The sequence below is a fragment of the Hyperolius riggenbachi genome, chromosome 3 (genome assembly GCF_040937935.1).
Source record: "Hyperolius riggenbachi isolate aHypRig1 chromosome 3, aHypRig1.pri, whole genome shotgun sequence".
Taxonomy (NCBI): Eukaryota; Metazoa; Chordata; class Amphibia; order Anura; family Hyperoliidae; genus Hyperolius; species Hyperolius riggenbachi.
Window position 1 is genome coordinate 83,159,930 of NC_090648.1, and position 15,114 is coordinate 83,175,043.

The 15,114-nt window shown below is 47.6% G+C and overlaps 22 non-coding genes across 22 annotated transcripts; all 22 read right to left on the reverse strand.

The window, feature by feature from the left end:
* Positions 1-299: 299 nt before the first annotated feature.
* TRNAH-GUG (transfer RNA histidin (anticodon GUG)) lies at positions 300-371 on the reverse strand. The gene has a single exon. It is a non-coding gene; the product is annotated as a tRNA-His (tRNA).
* An 8-nt stretch (positions 372-379) lies between these two features.
* TRNAR-ACG (transfer RNA arginine (anticodon ACG)) lies at positions 380-452 on the reverse strand. Its single transcript has one exon. It is a non-coding gene; the product is annotated as a tRNA-Arg (tRNA).
* A 950-nt stretch (positions 453-1,402) lies between these two features.
* On the reverse strand, positions 1,403-1,474 carry TRNAH-GUG (transfer RNA histidin (anticodon GUG)). Its single transcript has one exon. It is a non-coding gene; the product is annotated as a tRNA-His (tRNA).
* An 8-nt stretch (positions 1,475-1,482) lies between these two features.
* Positions 1,483-1,555, reverse strand: TRNAR-ACG (transfer RNA arginine (anticodon ACG)). The gene has a single exon. It is a non-coding gene; the product is annotated as a tRNA-Arg (tRNA).
* A 950-nt stretch (positions 1,556-2,505) lies between these two features.
* On the reverse strand, positions 2,506-2,577 carry TRNAH-GUG (transfer RNA histidin (anticodon GUG)). Its single transcript has one exon. It is a non-coding gene; the product is annotated as a tRNA-His (tRNA).
* Positions 2,578-2,585: 8 nt separating this feature from the next.
* TRNAR-ACG (transfer RNA arginine (anticodon ACG)) lies at positions 2,586-2,658 on the reverse strand. Its single transcript has one exon. It is a non-coding gene; the product is annotated as a tRNA-Arg (tRNA).
* A 950-nt stretch (positions 2,659-3,608) lies between these two features.
* Positions 3,609-3,680, reverse strand: TRNAH-GUG (transfer RNA histidin (anticodon GUG)). Its single transcript has one exon. It is a non-coding gene; the product is annotated as a tRNA-His (tRNA).
* Positions 3,681-3,688: 8 nt separating this feature from the next.
* Positions 3,689-3,761, reverse strand: TRNAR-ACG (transfer RNA arginine (anticodon ACG)). The gene has a single exon. It is a non-coding gene; the product is annotated as a tRNA-Arg (tRNA).
* A 950-nt stretch (positions 3,762-4,711) lies between these two features.
* On the reverse strand, positions 4,712-4,783 carry TRNAH-GUG (transfer RNA histidin (anticodon GUG)). Its single transcript has one exon. It is a non-coding gene; the product is annotated as a tRNA-His (tRNA).
* An 8-nt stretch (positions 4,784-4,791) lies between these two features.
* On the reverse strand, positions 4,792-4,864 carry TRNAR-ACG (transfer RNA arginine (anticodon ACG)). The gene has a single exon. It is a non-coding gene; the product is annotated as a tRNA-Arg (tRNA).
* Positions 4,865-5,894: 1,030 nt separating this feature from the next.
* On the reverse strand, positions 5,895-5,967 carry TRNAR-ACG (transfer RNA arginine (anticodon ACG)). Its single transcript has one exon. It is a non-coding gene; the product is annotated as a tRNA-Arg (tRNA).
* Positions 5,968-6,917: 950 nt separating this feature from the next.
* On the reverse strand, positions 6,918-6,989 carry TRNAH-GUG (transfer RNA histidin (anticodon GUG)). Its single transcript has one exon. It is a non-coding gene; the product is annotated as a tRNA-His (tRNA).
* Positions 6,990-6,997: 8 nt separating this feature from the next.
* On the reverse strand, positions 6,998-7,070 carry TRNAR-ACG (transfer RNA arginine (anticodon ACG)). The gene has a single exon. It is a non-coding gene; the product is annotated as a tRNA-Arg (tRNA).
* A 1,030-nt stretch (positions 7,071-8,100) lies between these two features.
* TRNAR-ACG (transfer RNA arginine (anticodon ACG)) lies at positions 8,101-8,173 on the reverse strand. Its single transcript has one exon. It is a non-coding gene; the product is annotated as a tRNA-Arg (tRNA).
* A 950-nt stretch (positions 8,174-9,123) lies between these two features.
* On the reverse strand, positions 9,124-9,195 carry TRNAH-GUG (transfer RNA histidin (anticodon GUG)). Its single transcript has one exon. It is a non-coding gene; the product is annotated as a tRNA-His (tRNA).
* An 8-nt stretch (positions 9,196-9,203) lies between these two features.
* On the reverse strand, positions 9,204-9,276 carry TRNAR-ACG (transfer RNA arginine (anticodon ACG)). The gene has a single exon. It is a non-coding gene; the product is annotated as a tRNA-Arg (tRNA).
* Positions 9,277-10,226: 950 nt separating this feature from the next.
* TRNAH-GUG (transfer RNA histidin (anticodon GUG)) lies at positions 10,227-10,298 on the reverse strand. Its single transcript has one exon. It is a non-coding gene; the product is annotated as a tRNA-His (tRNA).
* An 8-nt stretch (positions 10,299-10,306) lies between these two features.
* TRNAR-ACG (transfer RNA arginine (anticodon ACG)) lies at positions 10,307-10,379 on the reverse strand. The gene has a single exon. It is a non-coding gene; the product is annotated as a tRNA-Arg (tRNA).
* A 2,454-nt stretch (positions 10,380-12,833) lies between these two features.
* On the reverse strand, positions 12,834-12,905 carry TRNAH-GUG (transfer RNA histidin (anticodon GUG)). Its single transcript has one exon. It is a non-coding gene; the product is annotated as a tRNA-His (tRNA).
* Positions 12,906-12,913: 8 nt separating this feature from the next.
* TRNAR-ACG (transfer RNA arginine (anticodon ACG)) lies at positions 12,914-12,986 on the reverse strand. Its single transcript has one exon. It is a non-coding gene; the product is annotated as a tRNA-Arg (tRNA).
* Positions 12,987-13,936: 950 nt separating this feature from the next.
* TRNAH-GUG (transfer RNA histidin (anticodon GUG)) lies at positions 13,937-14,008 on the reverse strand. The gene has a single exon. It is a non-coding gene; the product is annotated as a tRNA-His (tRNA).
* Positions 14,009-14,016: 8 nt separating this feature from the next.
* On the reverse strand, positions 14,017-14,089 carry TRNAC-ACA (transfer RNA cysteine (anticodon ACA)). Its single transcript has one exon. It is a non-coding gene; the product is annotated as a tRNA-Cys (tRNA).
* Positions 14,090-15,114: the final 1,025 nt, after the last annotated feature.

Here is a 15,114-nt window from a genome sequence, read left to right on the forward strand (position 1 = left end):
GTGTAATAGGTCTTTTTCTTGCGCGGGTTTCTTGGGAAAGGCAAGTGGTGAAAGTTGACCTAGGCTTAGCAAGAGACTGGCAACTGGTGAGGCCAAGATGTCATGTGAGGATGGTATTTGTGAAGATGTTTGAAGATGCTACAAAGGTCCATAGCAGAGAAAGTTTTCTCTCGGCGAAAGGCAAAATGTTGTAGTGAAGAAGTGAAGCAAGCAGAGCCTAAGGTTCCTGAATGCTTTAGAAAGTCAGTAGATTGGTTGCAAGCTGAAGAAAAAGTCGCAGAGGAAGAAAGTAAAGAGCCTGCCGTGACCCGGATTCGAACCGGGGTTGCTGCGGCCACAACGCAGAGTACTAACCACTATACGATCACGGCATGTTTCCTGAGCCAGGTAGGAGTCGAACCTACAATCTTCTGATCCGTAGTCAGACGCGTTATCCATTGCGCCACTGGCCCTGCTGCTGACATATGCATAGCACGTTTTCCTTGCGGCCACAAGGAAAGTGGGCCTCGTTGAAGTGCCCTATTCCACTGAACATCTTCTGTAGCGAGAACTTCTTTGAGAGTTAATCTCTATTAAAATGTCATGAATTTGCTGTCTCTGAGTCCAGATATTCACAATGCTGTTCTAAAAGCTTGAAGAAGGTTGCAAGAGGAGTGCAGAAAGCAGCCCTCCATAAACCGTATTCACACATGGTTGCTTGCAGCCACAACAAAGAGTACTAGCCACTATAGGATCAGGGCACATTTTGTATGCTAGTCCTAGCGTTATTCACACATTTCTTAAGGTGATGTTGTTGCAGCTGCACCGAGTGTAGTTAGTGCCAATGGGAAAGTTGCTGGGTGTGAAGACAAGGAGTGAAGCCAAGCAGTATGGAAAGGGTCCTCTGTCTGGGCAGCTGTCTGTTGTGAGTGGGGCACGGCGGGCTAAGTTCTTCTATCTCCTTCTAGGAACAAAATCCTGAAAGCATTATCTCTGCATGATTGATCAGGGTCTGCTGTTAAAATTGTCTGTGCAGAACAATGTCAAAGCAGAGTTGTCCTTTAAGCATTGCTAGCAGCCATCAGAAGTATGGGCGCCAAGGTGAATTGATGCTCAAGTGCTCTGTGTAATAGGTCTTTTTCTTGCGCGGGTTTCTTGGGAAAGGCAAGTGGTGAAAGTTGACCTAGGCTTAGCAAGAGACTGGCAACTGGTGAGGCCAAGATGTCATGTGAGGATGGTATTTGTGAAGATGTTTGAAGATGCTACAAAGGTCCATAGCAGAGAAAGTTTTCTCTCGGCGAAAGGCAAAATGTTGTAGTGAAGAAGTGAAGCAAGCAGAGCCTAAGGTTCCTGAATGCTTTAGAAAGTCAGTAGATTGGTTGCAAGCTGAAGAAAAAGTCGCAGAGGAAGAAAGTAAAGAGCCTGCCGTGACCCGGATTCGAACCGGGGTTGCTGCGGCCACAACGCAGAGTACTAACCACTATACGATCACGGCATGTTTCCTGAGCCAGGTAGGAGTCGAACCTACAATCTTCTGATCCGTAGTCAGACGCGTTATCCATTGCGCCACTGGCCCTGCTGCTGACATATGCATAGCACGTTTTCCTTGCGGCCACAAGGAAAGTGGGCCTCGTTGAAGTGCCCTATTCCACTGAACATCTTCTGTAGCGAGAACTTCTTTGAGAGATAATCTCTATTAAAATGTCATGAATTTGCTGTCTCTGAGTCCAGATATTCACAATGCTGTTCTAAAAGCTTGAAGAAGGTTGCAAGAGGAGTGCAGAAAGCAGCCCGCCGTAAACCGTATTCACACCAGGTTGCTTGCAGCCACAACAAAGAGTACTAGCCACTATAGGATCAGGGCACATTTTGTATGCTAGTCCTAGCGTTATTCACACATTTCTTAAGGTGATGTTGTTGCAGCTGCACCGAGTGTAGTTAGTGCCAATGGGAAAGTTGCTGGGTGTGAAGACAAGGAGTGAAGCCGAGCAGTATGGAAAGGGTCCTCTGTCTGGGCAGCTGTCTGTTGTGAGTGGGGCACGGCGGGCTAAGTTCTTCTATCTCCTTCTAGGAACAAAATCCTGAAAGCATTATCTCTGCATGATTGATCAGGGTCTGCTGTTAAAGTTGTCTGTGCAGAACAATGTCAAAGCAGAGTTGTCCTTTAAGCATTGCTAGCAGCCATCAGAAGTATGGGCGCCAAGGTGAATTGATGCTCAAGTGCTCTGTGTAATAGGTCTTTTTCTTGCGCGGGTTTCTTGGGAAAGGCAAGTGGTGAAAGTTGACCTAGGCTTAGCAAGAGACTGGCAACTGGTGAGGCCAAGATGTCATGTGAGGATGGTATTTGTGAAGATGTTTGAAGATGCTACAAAGGTCAATAGCAGAGAAAGTTTTCTCTCGGCGAAAGGCAAAATGTTGTAGTGAAGAAGTGAAGCAAGCAGAGCCTAAGGTTCCTGAATGCTTTAGAAAGTCAGTAGATTGGTTGCAAGCTGAAGAAAAAGTCGCAGAGGAAGAAAGTAAAGAGCCTGCCGTGACCCGGATTCGAACCGGGGTTGCTGCGGCCACAACGCAGAGTACTAACCACTATACGATCACGGCATGTTTCCTGAGCCAGGTAGGAGTCGAACCTACAATCTTCTGATCCGTAGTCAGACGCGTTATCCATTGCACCACTGGCCCTGCTGCTGACATATGCATAGCACGTTTTCCTTGCGGCCACAAGGAAAGTGGGCCTCGTTGAAGTGCCCTATTCCACTGAACATCTTCTGTAGCGAGAACTTCTTTGAGAGTTAATCTCTATTAAAATGTCATGAATTTGCTGTCTCTGAGTCCAGATATTCACAATGCTGTTCTAAAAGCTTGAAGAAGGTTGCAAGAGGAGTGCAGAAAGCAGCCCGCCATAAACCGTATTCACACATGGTTGCTTGCAACCACAACAAAGAGTACTAGCCACTATAGGATCAGGGCACATTTTGTATGCTAGTCCTAGCGTTATTCACACATTTCTTAAGGTGATGTTGTTGCAGCTGCACCGAGTGTAGTTAGTGCCAATGGGAAAGTTGCTGGGTGTGAAGACAAGGAGTGAAGCCAAGCAGTATGGAAAGGGTCCTCTGTCTGGGCAGCTGTCTGTTGTGAGTGGGGCACGGCGGGCTAAGTTCTTCTATCTCCTTCTAGGAACAAAATCCTGAAAGCATTATCTCTGCATGATTGATCAGGGTCTGCTGTTAAAGTTGTCTGTGCAGAACAATGTCAAAGCAGAGTTGTCCTTAAAGCATTGCTAGCAGCCATCAGAAGTATGGGCGCCAAGGTGAATTGATGCTCAAGTGCTCTGTGTAATAGGTCTTTTTCTTGCGCGGGTTTCTTGGGAAAGGCAAGTGGTGAAAGTTGACCTAGGCTTAGCAAGAGACTGGCAACTGGTGAGGCCAAGATGTCATGTGAGGATGGTATTTGTGAAGATGTTTGAAGATGCTACAAAGGTCCATAGCAGAGAAAGTTTTCTCTCGGCGAAAGGCAAAATGTTGTAGTGAAGAAGTGAAGCAAGCAGAGCCTAAGGTTCCTGAATGCTTTAGAAAGTCAGTAGATTGGTTGCAAGCTGAAGAAAAAGTCGCAGAGGAAGAAAGTAAAGAGCCTGCCGTGACCCGGATTCGAACCGGGGTTGCTGCGGCCACAACGCAGAGTACTAACCACTATACGATCACGGCATGTTTCCTGAGCCAGGTAGGAGTCGAACCTACAATCTTCTGATCCGTAGTCAGACGCGTTATCCATTGCGCCACTGGCCCTGCTGCTGACATATGCATAGCACGTTTTCCTTGCGGCCACAAGGAAAGTGGGCCTCGTTGAAGTGCCCTATTCCACTGAACATCTTCTGTAGCGAGAACTTCTTTGAGAGATAATCTCTATTAAAATGTCATGAATTTGCTGTCTCTGAGTCCAGATATTCACAATGCTGTTCTAAAAGCTTGAAGAAGGTTGCAAGAGGAGTGCAGAAAGCAGCCCGCCGTAAACCGTATTCACACCAGGTTGCTTGCAGCCACAACAAAGAGTACTAGCCACTATAGGATCAGGGCACATTTTGTATGCTAGTCCTAGCGTTATTCACACATTTCTTAAGGTGATGTTGTTGCAGCTGCACCGAGTGTAGTTAGTGCCAATGGGAAAGTTGCTGGGTGTGAAGACAAGGAGTGAAGCCAAGCAGTATGGAAAGGGTCCTCTGTCTGGGCAGCTGTCTGTTGTGAGTGGGGCACGGCGGGCTAAGTTCTTCTATCTCCTTCTAGGAACAAAATCCTGAAAGCATTATCTCTGCATGATTGATCAGGGTCTGCTGTTAAAGTTGTCTGTGCAGAACAATGTCAAAGCAGAGTTGTCCTTTAAGCATTGCTAGCAGCCATCAGAAGTATGGGTGCCAAGGTGAATTGATGCTCAAGTGCTCTGTGTAATAGGTCTTTTTCTTGCGCGGGTTTCTTGGGAAAGGCAAGTGGTGAAAGTTGACCTAGGCTTAGCAAGAGACTGGCAACTGGTGAGGCCAAGATGTCATGTGAGGATGGTATTTGTGAAGATGTTTGAAGATGCTACAAAGGTCAATAGCAGAGAAAGTTTTCTCTCGGCGAAAGGCAAAATGTTGTAGTGAAGAAGTGAAGCAAGCAGAGCCTAAGGTTCCTGAATGCTTTAGAAAGTCAGTAGATTGGTTGCAAGCTGAAGAAAAAGTCGCAGAGGAAGAAAGTAAAGAGCCTGCCGTGACCCGGATTCGAACCAGGGTTGCTGCGGCCACAACGCAGAGTACTAACCACTATACGATCACGGCATGTTTCCTGAGCCAGGTAGGAGTCGAACCTACAATCTTCTGATCCGTAGTCAGACGCGTTATCCATTGCACCACTGGCCCTGCTGCTGACATATGCATAGCACGTTTTCCTTGCGGCCACAAGGAAAGTGGGCCTCGTTGAAGTGCCCTATTCCACTGAACATCTTCTGTAGCGAGAACTTCTTTGAGAGTTAATCTCTATTAAAATGTCATGAATTTGCTGTCTCTGAGTCCAGATATTCACAATGCTGTTCTAAAAGCTTGAAGAAGGTTGCAAGAGGAGTGCAGAAAGCAGCCCGCCATAAACCGTATTCACACATGGTTGCTTGCAGCCACAACAAAGAGTACTAGCCACTATAGGATCAGGGCACATTTTGTATGCTAGTCCTAGCGTTATTCACACATTTCTTAAGGTGATGTTGTTGCAGCTGCACCGAGTGTAGTTAGTGCCAATGGGAAAGTTGCTGGGTGTGAAGACAAGGAGTGAAGCCAAGCAGTATGGAAAGGGTCCTCTGTCTGGGCAGCTGTCTGTTGTGAGTGGGGCACGGCGGGCTAAGTTCTTCTATCTCCTTCTAGGAACAAAATCCTGAAAGCATTATCTCTGCATGATTGATCAGGGTCTGCTGTTAAAGTTGTCTGTGCAGAACAATGTCAAAGCAGAGTTGTCCTTTAAGCATTGCTAGCAGCCATCAGAAGTATGGGCGCCAAGGTGAATTGATGCTCAAGTGCTCTGTGTAATAGGTCTTTTTCTTGCGCGGGTTTCTTGGGAAAGGCAAGTGGTGAAAGTTGACCTAGGCTTAGAAAGAGACTGGCAACTGGTGAGGCCAAGATGTCATGTGAGGATGGTATTTGTGAAGATGTTTGAAGATGCTACAAAGGTCCATAGCAGAGAAAGTTTTCTCTCGGCGAAAGGCAAAATGTTGTAGTGAAGAAGTGAAGCAAGCAGAGCCTAAGGTTCCTGAATGCTTTAGAAAGTCAGTAGATTGGTTGCAAGCTGAAGAAAAAGTCGCAGAGGAAGAAAGTAAAGAGCCTGCCGTGACCCGGATTCGAACCGGGGTTGCTGCGGCCACAACGCAGAGTACTAACCACTATACGGTCACGACATGTTTCCTGAGCCAGGTAGGAGTCGAACCCACAATCTTCTGATCCGTAGTCAGACGCGTTATCCATTGCGCCACTGGCCCTGCTGCTGACATATGCATAGCACGTTTTCCTTGCGGCCACAAGGAAAGTGGGCCTCGTTGAAGTGCCCTATTCCACTGAACATCTTCTGTAGCGAGAACTTCTTTGAGAGATAATCTCTATTAAAATGTCATGAATTTGCTGTCTCTGAGTCCAGATATTCACAATGCTGTTCTAAAAGCTTGAAGAAGGTTGCAAGAGGAGTGCAGAAAGCAGCCCGCCGTAAACCGTATTCACACCAGGGTGCTTGCAGCCACAACAAAGAGTACTAGCCACTATAGGATCAGGGCACATTTTGTATGCTAGTCCTAGCGTTATTCACACATTTCTTAAGGTGATGTTGTTGCAGCTGCACCGAGTGTAGTTAGTGCCAATGGGAAAGTTGCTGGGTGTGAAGACAAGGAGTGAAGCCGAGCAGTATGGAAAGGGTCCTCTGTCTGGGCAGCTGTCTGTTGTGAGTGGGGCACGGCGGGCTAAGTTCTTCTATCTCCTTCTAGGAACAAAATCCTGAAAGCATTATCTCTGCATGATTGATCAGGGTCTGCTGTTAAAGTTGTCTGTGCAGAACAATGTCAAAGCAGAGTTGTCCTTTAAGCATTGCTAGCAGCCATCAGAAGTATGGGCGCCAAGGTGAATTGATGCTCAAGTGCTCTGTGTAATAGGTCTTTTTCTTGCGCGGGTTTCTTGGGAAAGGCAAGTGGTGAAAGTTGACCTAGGCTTAGCAAGAGACTGGCAACTGGTGAGGCCAAGATGTCATGTGAGGATGGTATTTGTGAAGATGTTTGAAGATGCTACAAAGGTCAATAGCAGAGAAAGTTTTCTCTCGGCGAAAGGCAAAATGTTGTAGTGAAGAAGTGAAGCAAGCAGAGCCTAAGGTTCCTGAATGCTTTAGAAAGTCAGTAGATTGGTTGCAAGCTGAAGAAAAAGTCGCAGAGGAAGAAAGTAAAGAGCCTGCCGTGACCCGGATTCGAACCGGGGTTGCTGCGGCCACAACGCAGAGTACTAACCACTATACGATCACGGCATGTTTCCTGAGCCAGGTAGGAGTCGAACCTACAATCTTCTGATCCGTAGTCAGACGCGTTATCCATTGCACCACTGGCCCTGCTGCTGACATATGCATAGCACGTTTTCCTTGCGGCCACAAGGAAAGTGGGCCTCGTTGAAGTGCCCTATTCCACTGAACATCTTCTGTAGCGAGAACTTCTTTGAGAGTTAATCTCTATTAAAATGTCATGAATTTGCTGTCTCTGAGTCCAGATATTCACAATGCTGTTCTAAAAGCTTGAAGAAGGTTGCAAGAGGAGTGCAGAAAGCAGCCCGCCATAAACCGTATTCACACATGGTTGCTTGCAGCCACAACAAAGAGTACTAGCCACTATAGGATCAGGGCACATTTTGTATGCTAGTCCTAGCGTTATTCACACATTTCTTAAGGTGATGTTGTTGCAGCTGCACCGAGTGTAGTTAGTGCCAATGGGAAAGTTGCTGGGTGTGAAGACAAGGAGTGAAGCCAAGCAGTATGGAAAGGGTCCTCTGTCTGGGCAGCTGTCTGTTGTGAGTGGGGCACGGCGGGCTAAGTTCTTCTATCTCCTTCTAGGAACAAAATCCTGAAAGCATTATCTCTGCATGATTGATCAGGGTCTGCTGTTAAAGTTGTCTGTGCAGAACAATGTCAAAGCAGAGTTGTCCTTTAAGCATTGCTAGCAGCCATCAGAAGTATGGGCGCCAAGGTGAATTGATGCTCAAGTGCTCTGTGTAATAGGTCTTTTTCTTGCGCGGGTTTCTTGGGAAAGGAAAGTGGTGAAAGTTGACCTAGGCTTAGCAAGAGACTGGCAACTGGTGAGGCCAAGATGTCATGTGAGGATGGTATTTGTGAAGATGTTTGAAGATGCTACAAAGGTCCATAGCAGAGAAAGTTTTCTCTCGGCGAAAGGCAAAATGTTGTAGTGAAGAAGTGAAGCAAGCAGAGCCTAAGGTTCCTGAATGCTTTAGAAAGTCAGTAGATTGGTTGCAAGCTGAAGAAAAAGTCGCAGAGGAAGAAAGTAAAGAGCCTGCCGTGACCCAGATTCGAACCGGGGTTGCTGCGGCCACAACGCAGAGTACTAACCACTATACGATCACGGCATGTTTCCTGAGCCAGGTAGGAGTCGAACCTACAATCTTCTGATCCGTAGTCAGACGCGTTATCCATTGCGCCACTGGCCCTGCTGCTGACATATGCATAGCACGTTTTCCTTGCGGCCACAAGGAAAGTGGGCCTCGTTGAAGTGCCCTATTCCACTGAACATCTTCTGTAGCGAGAACTTCTTTGAGAGTTAATCTCTATTAAAATGTCATGAATTTGCTGTCTCTGAGTCCAGATATTCACAATGCTGTTCTAAAAGCTTGAAGAAGGTTGCAAGAGGAGTGCAGAAAGCAGCCCTCCATAAACCATATTCACACATGGTTGCTTGCAGCCACAACAAAGAGTACTAGCCACTATAGGATCAGGGCACATTTTGTATGCTAGTCCTAGCGTTATTCACACATTTCTTAAGGTGATGTTGTTGCAGCTGCACCGAGTGTAGTTAGTGCCAATGGGAAAGTTGCTGGGTGTGAAGACAAGGAGTGAAGCCAAGCAGTATGGAAAGGGTCCTCTGTCTGGGCAGCTGTCTGTTGTGAGTGGGGCACGGCGGGCTAAGTTCTTCTATCTCCTTCTAGGAACAAAATCCTGAAAGCATTATCTCTGCATGATTGATCAGGGTCTGCTGTTAAAGTTGTCTGTGCAGAACAATGTCAAAGCAGAGTTGTCCTTTAAGCATTGCTAGCAGCCATCAGAAGTATGGGCGCCAAGGTGAATTGATGCTCAAGTGCTCTGTGTAATAGGTCTTTTTCTTGCGCGGGTTTCTTGGGAAAGGCAAGTGGTGAAAGTTGACCTAGGCTTAGCAAGAGACTGGCAACTGGTGAGGCCAAGATGTCATGTGAGGATGGTATTTGTGAAGATGTTTGAAGATGCTACAAAGGTCCATAGCAGAGAAAGTTTTCTCTCGGCGAAAGGCAAAATGTTGTAGTGAAGAAGTGAAGCAAGCAGAGCCTAAGGTTCCTGAATGCTTTAGAAAGTCAGTAGATTGGTTGCAAGCTGAAGAAAAAGTCGCAGAGGAAGAAAGTAAAGAGCCTGCCGTGACCCGGATTCGAACCGGGGTTGCTGCGGCCACAACGCAGAGTACTAACCACTATACGATCACGGCATGTTTCCTGAGCCAGGTAGGAGTCGAACCTACAATCTTCTGATCCGTAGTCAGATGCGTTATCCATTGCGCCACTGGCCCTGCTGCTGACATATGCATAGCACGTTTTCCTTGCGGCCACAAGGAAAGTGGGCCTCGTTGAAGTGCCCTATTCCACTGAACATCTTCTGTAGCGAGAACTTCTTTGAGAGATAATCTCTATTAAAATGTCATGAATTTGCTGTCTCTGAGTCCAGATATTCACAATGCTGTTCTAAAAGCTTGAAGAAGGTTGCAAGAGGAGTGCAGAAAGCAGCCCGCCGTAAACCGTATTCACACCAGGTTGCTTGCAGCCACAACAAAGAGTACTAGCCACTATAGGATCAGGGCACATTTTGTATGCTAGTCCTAGCGTTATTCACACATTTCTTAAGGTGATGTTGTTGCAGCTGCACCGAGTGTAGTTAGTGCCAATGGGAAAGTTGCTGGGTGTGAAGACAAGGAGTGAAGCCAAGCAGTATGGAAAGGGTCCTCTGTCTGGGCAGCTGTCTGTTGTGAGTGGGGCACGGCGGGCTAAGTTCTTCTATCTCCTTCTAGGAACAAAATCCTGAAAGCATTATCTCTGCATGATTGATCAGGGTCTGCTGTTAAAGTTGTCTGTGCAGAACAATGTCAAAGCAGAGTTGTCCTTTAAGCATTGCTAGCAGCCATCAGAAGTATGGGCGCCAAGGTGAATTGATGCTCAAGTGCTCTGTGTAATAGGTCTTTTTCTTGCGCGGGTTTCTTTGGAAAGGCAAGTGGTGAAAGTTGACCTAGGCTTAGCAAGAGACTGGCAACTGGTGAGGCCAAGATGTCATGTGAGGATGGTATTTGTGAAGATGTTTGAAGATGCTACAAAGGTCCATAGCAGAGAAAGTTTTCTCTCGGCGAAAGGCAAAATGTTGTAGTGAAGAAGTGAAGCAAGCAGAGCCTAAGGTTCCTGAATGCTTTAGAAAGTCAGTAGATTGGTTGCAAGCTGAAGAAAAAGTCGCAGAGGAAGAAAGTAAAGTGCCTGCCGTGACCCGGATTCGAACCAGGGTTGCTGCGGCCACAACGCAGAGTACTAACCACTATACGATCACGGCATGTTTCCTGAGCCAGGTAGGAGTCGAACCTACAATCTTCTGATCCGTAGTCAGACGCGTTATCCATTGCGCCACTGGCCCTGCTGCTGACATATGCATAGCACGTTTTCCTTGCGGCCACAAGGAAAGTGGGCCTGGTTGAAGTGCCCTATTCCACTGAACATCTTCTGTAGCGAGAACTTCTTTGAGAGATAATCTCTATTAAAATGTCATGAATTTGCTGTCTCTGAGTCCAGATATTCACAATGCTGTTCTAAAAGCTTGAAGAAGGTTGCAAAAGGAGTGCAGAAAGCAGCCCGCCGTAAACCGTATTCACACCAGGTTGCTTGCAGCCACAACAAAGAGTACTAGCCACTATAGGATCAGGGCACATTTTGTATGCTAGTCCTAGCGTTATTCACACATTTCTTAAGGTGATGTTGTTGCAGCTGCACCGAGTGTAGTTAGTGCCAATGGGAAAGTTGCTGGGTGTGAAGACAAGGAGTGAAGCCAAGCAGTATGGAAAGGGTCCTCTGTCTGGGCAGCTGTCTGTTGTGAGTGGGGCACGGCGGGCTAAGTTCTTCTATCTCCTTCTAGGAACAAAATCCTGAAAGCATTATCTCTGCATGATTGATCAGGGTCTGCTGTTAAAGTTGTCTGTGCAGAACAATGTCAAAGCAGAGTTGTCCTTTAAGCCAGTGTTTCCCAACCGCTGTTCCGCGGCACACTAGTGTGCCGCGGAACGTTGCCTGGTGTGCCGTGCTCTTATCCCCCCTCCCGCCCGTCCCTGCGGCCGCCGCTGTTATTACCTTAGCAGCGGCCGCTCTCCCCTCTCCAGACCATGTATATGCTAGCAGCGTATCTCCGGCTGCTCTGTGTGATGCACTGATGCGGAAGGAGGCAGGGCTCGGTTACCATAGCAACGGCGATACATATCGCCGTTACAGGAAGCCGCTGCCCTCCTTTCTTCCGCATCAGTGCATCACACAGAGCAGCCGGAGATACGCTGCTTGAATATACACGCGCCGGAGAGGGGAGAGCGGCCGCTGTTAACAAGGTAATAACAGCGGCGGCCGCGGGGACGGGCGGGAGGCACTAAACTGGCTATACTGGGGCACTATTCTGGGGTACTATACTGGCTATCCTGGGGCACTAAACTGGCTATACTGGGGCACTATTCTAGCTATACTGGGGCACTATTCTGGCTATACTGGGGCACTATACTAGCTATACTGGGGGGCTATACTGGGGCACTATACTGGCTATACTGGGGCACTAAACTGGCTATACTGGGGCACTATTCTGGGGCACTATACTAGCTATACTGGGGCACAATACTGGCTATACTGGGGGGGCTATACTGGGGTACTATACTGGCTATACTGGGGCACTATACTGGCTATACTGGGGCACTATACTAGCTATACTGGGGGGCTATACTGGGGCACTATACTGGCTATACTTGGGCACTATACTGGGGCACTAAACTGGCTATACTGGGGCACTATTCTGGGGCACTATACTAGCTATACTGGGGCACTATACTAGCTATACTGGGGCACAATACTGGCTATACTGGGGGGCTATACTGGGGTACTATACTGGCTATACTGGGGCACTATACTGGCTATACTGGGGCACTATACTAGCTATACTGGGGGGCTATACTGGGGCACTATACTGGCTATACTGGGGCACTAAACTGGCTATACTGGGGCACTATTCTGGGGCACTATACTAGCTATACTGGGGCACAATACTGGCTATACTGGGGGGCTATACTGGGGTACTATACTGGCTATACTGGGGCACTATACTGGCTATACTGGGGCACTATACTGGGGCACTAAACTGGCTATACTGGGGCACTATTCTGGGGCACTATACTAGCTATACTGGGGCACAATACTGGCTATACTGGGGGGCTATACTGGGGTACTATACTGGCTATACTGGGGCACTATACTGGCTATACTGGGGCACTATACTGAGGCAACTAAACTCCCTACACTGGGGCAACTATGCCAGCTATGCAGCCGCACCCCAGCCCCCCCCCCCCCATAGCGGCACTGTCCACTAGGTCGCGCAAACAACCGGGGGCCGCATCGCCCCCACCGCGCGCGCGCGCCGTTCCCCGGAGAAAAATTTGGTCAGACAGTGTTCCCCGGGCCGGAAAAGGTTGGGAAACACTGCTTTAAGCATTGCTAGCAGCCATCAGAAGTATGGGCGCCAAGGTGAATTGATGCTCAAGTGCTCTGTGTAATAGGTCTTTTTCTTGCGCGGGTTTCTTGGGAAAGGCAAGTGGTGAAAGTTGACCTAGGCTTAGCAAGAGACTGGCAACTGGTGAGGCCAAGATGTCATGTGAGGATGGTATTTGTGAAGATGTTTGAAGATGCTACAAAGGTCCATAGCAGAGAAAGTTTTCTCTCGGCGAAAGGCAAAATGTTGTAGTGAAGAAGTGAAGCAAGCAGAGCCTAAGGTTCCTGAATGCTTTAGAAAGTCAGTAGATTGGTTGCAAGCTGAAGAAAAAGTCGCAGAGGAAGAAAGTAAAGAGCCTGCCGTGACCCGGATTCGAACCGGGGTTGCTGCGGCCACAACGCAGAGTACTAACCACTATACGATCACGGCATGTTTCCTGAGCCAGGTAGGAGTCGAACCTTCAATCTTCTGATCCGTAGTCAGACGCGTTATCCATTGCGCCACTGGCCCTGCTGCTGACATATGCATAGCACGTTTTCCTTGCGGCCACAAGGAAAGTGGGCCTCGTTGAAGTGCCCTATTCCACTGAACATCTTCTGTAGCGAGAACTTCTTTGAGAGATAATCTCTATTAAAATGTCATGAATTTGCTGTCTCTGAGTCCAGATATTCACAATGCTGTTCTAAAAGCTTGAAGAAGGTTGCAAGAGGAGTGCAGAAAGCAGCCCGCCGTAAACCGTATTCACACCAGGTTGCTTGCAGCCACAACAAAGAGTACTAGCCACTATAGGATCAGGGCACATTTTGTATGCTAGTCCTAGCGTTATTCACACATTTCTTAAGGTGATGTTGTTGCAGCTGCACCGAGTGTAGTTAGTGCCAATGGGAAAGTTGCTGGGTGTGAAGACAAGGAGTGAAGCCGAGCAGTATGGAAAGGGTCCTCTGTCTGGGCAGCTGTCTGTTGTGAGTGGGGCACGGCGGGCTAAGTTCTTCTATCTCCTTCTAGGAACAAAATCCTGAAAGCATTATCTCTGCATAATTGATCAGGGTCTGCTGTTAAAGTTGTCTGTGCAGAACAATGTCAAAGCAGAGTTGTCCTTTAAGCATTGCTAGCAGCCATCAGAAGTATGGGCGCCAAGGTGAATTGATGCTCAAGTGCTCTGTGTAATAGGTCTTTTTCTTGCGCGGGTTTCTTGGGAAAGGCAAGTGGTGAAAGTTGACCTAGGCTTAGCAAGAGACTGGCAACTGGTGAGGCCAAGATGTCATGTGAGGATGGTATTTGTGAAGATGTTTGAAGATGCTACAAAGGTCAATAGCAGAGAAAGTTTTCTCTCGGCGAAAGGCAAAATGTTGTAGTGAAGAAGTGAAGCAAGCAGAGCCTAAGGTTCCTGAATGCTTTAGAAAGTCAGTAGATTGGTTGCAAGCTGAAGAAAAAGTCGCAGAGGAAGAAAGTAAAGAGCCTGCCGTGACCCGGATTCGAACCGGGGTTGCTGCGGCCACAACGCAGAGTACTAACCACTATACGATCACGGCATGTTTCCTGAGCCAGGTAGGAGTCGAACCTACAGTCTTCTGATCTGTAGTCAGACGCGTTATCCATTGCGCCACTGGCCCTGCTGCTGACATATGCATAGCACGTTTTCCTTGCGGCCACAAGGAAAGTGGGCCTCGTTGAAGTGCCCTATTCCACTGAACATCTTCTGTAGCGAGAACTTCTTTGAGAGTTAATCTCTATTAAAATGTCATGAATTTGCTGTCTCTGAGTCCAGATATTCACAATGCTGTTCTAAAAGCTTGAAGAAGGTTGCAAGAGGAGTGCAGAAAGCAGCCCGCCATAAACCGTATTCACACATGGTTGCTTGCAGCCACAACAAAGAGTACTAGCCACTATAGGATCAGGGCACATTTTGTATGCTAGTCCTAGCGTTATTCACACATTTCTTAAGGTGATGTTGTTGCAGCTGCACCGAGTGTAGTTAGTGCCAATGGGAAAGTTGCTGGGTGTGAAGACAAGGAGTGAAGCCAAGCAGTATGGAAAGGGTCCTCTGTCTGGGCAGCTGTCTGTTGTGAGTGGGGCACGGCGGGCTAAGTTCTTCTATCTCCTTCTAGGAACAAAATCCTGAAAGCATTATCTCTGCATGATTGATCAGGGTCTGCTGTTAAAGTTGTCTGTGCAGAACAATGTCAAAGCAGAGTTGTCCTTTAAGCATTGCTAGCAGCCATCAGAAGTATGGGCGCCAAGGTGAATTGATGCTCAAGTGCTCTGTGTAATAGGTCTTTTTCTTGCGCGGGTTTCTTGGGAAAGGCAAGTGGTGAAAGTTGACCTAGGCTTAGCAAGAGACTGGCAACTGGTGAGGCCAAGATGTCATGTGAGGATGGTATTTGTGAAGATGTTTGAAGATGCTACAAAGGTCCATAGCAGAGAAAGTTTTCTCTCGGCGAAAGGCAAAATGTTGTAGTGAAGAAGTGAAGCAAGCAGAGCCTAAGGTTCCTGAATGCTTTAGAAAGTCAGTAGATTGGTTGCAAGCTGAAGAAAAAGTCACAGAGGAAGAAAGTAAAGAGCCTGCCGTGACCCAGATTCGAACCGGGGTTGCTGCGGCCACAACGCAGAGTACTAACCACTATACGATCACAGCATG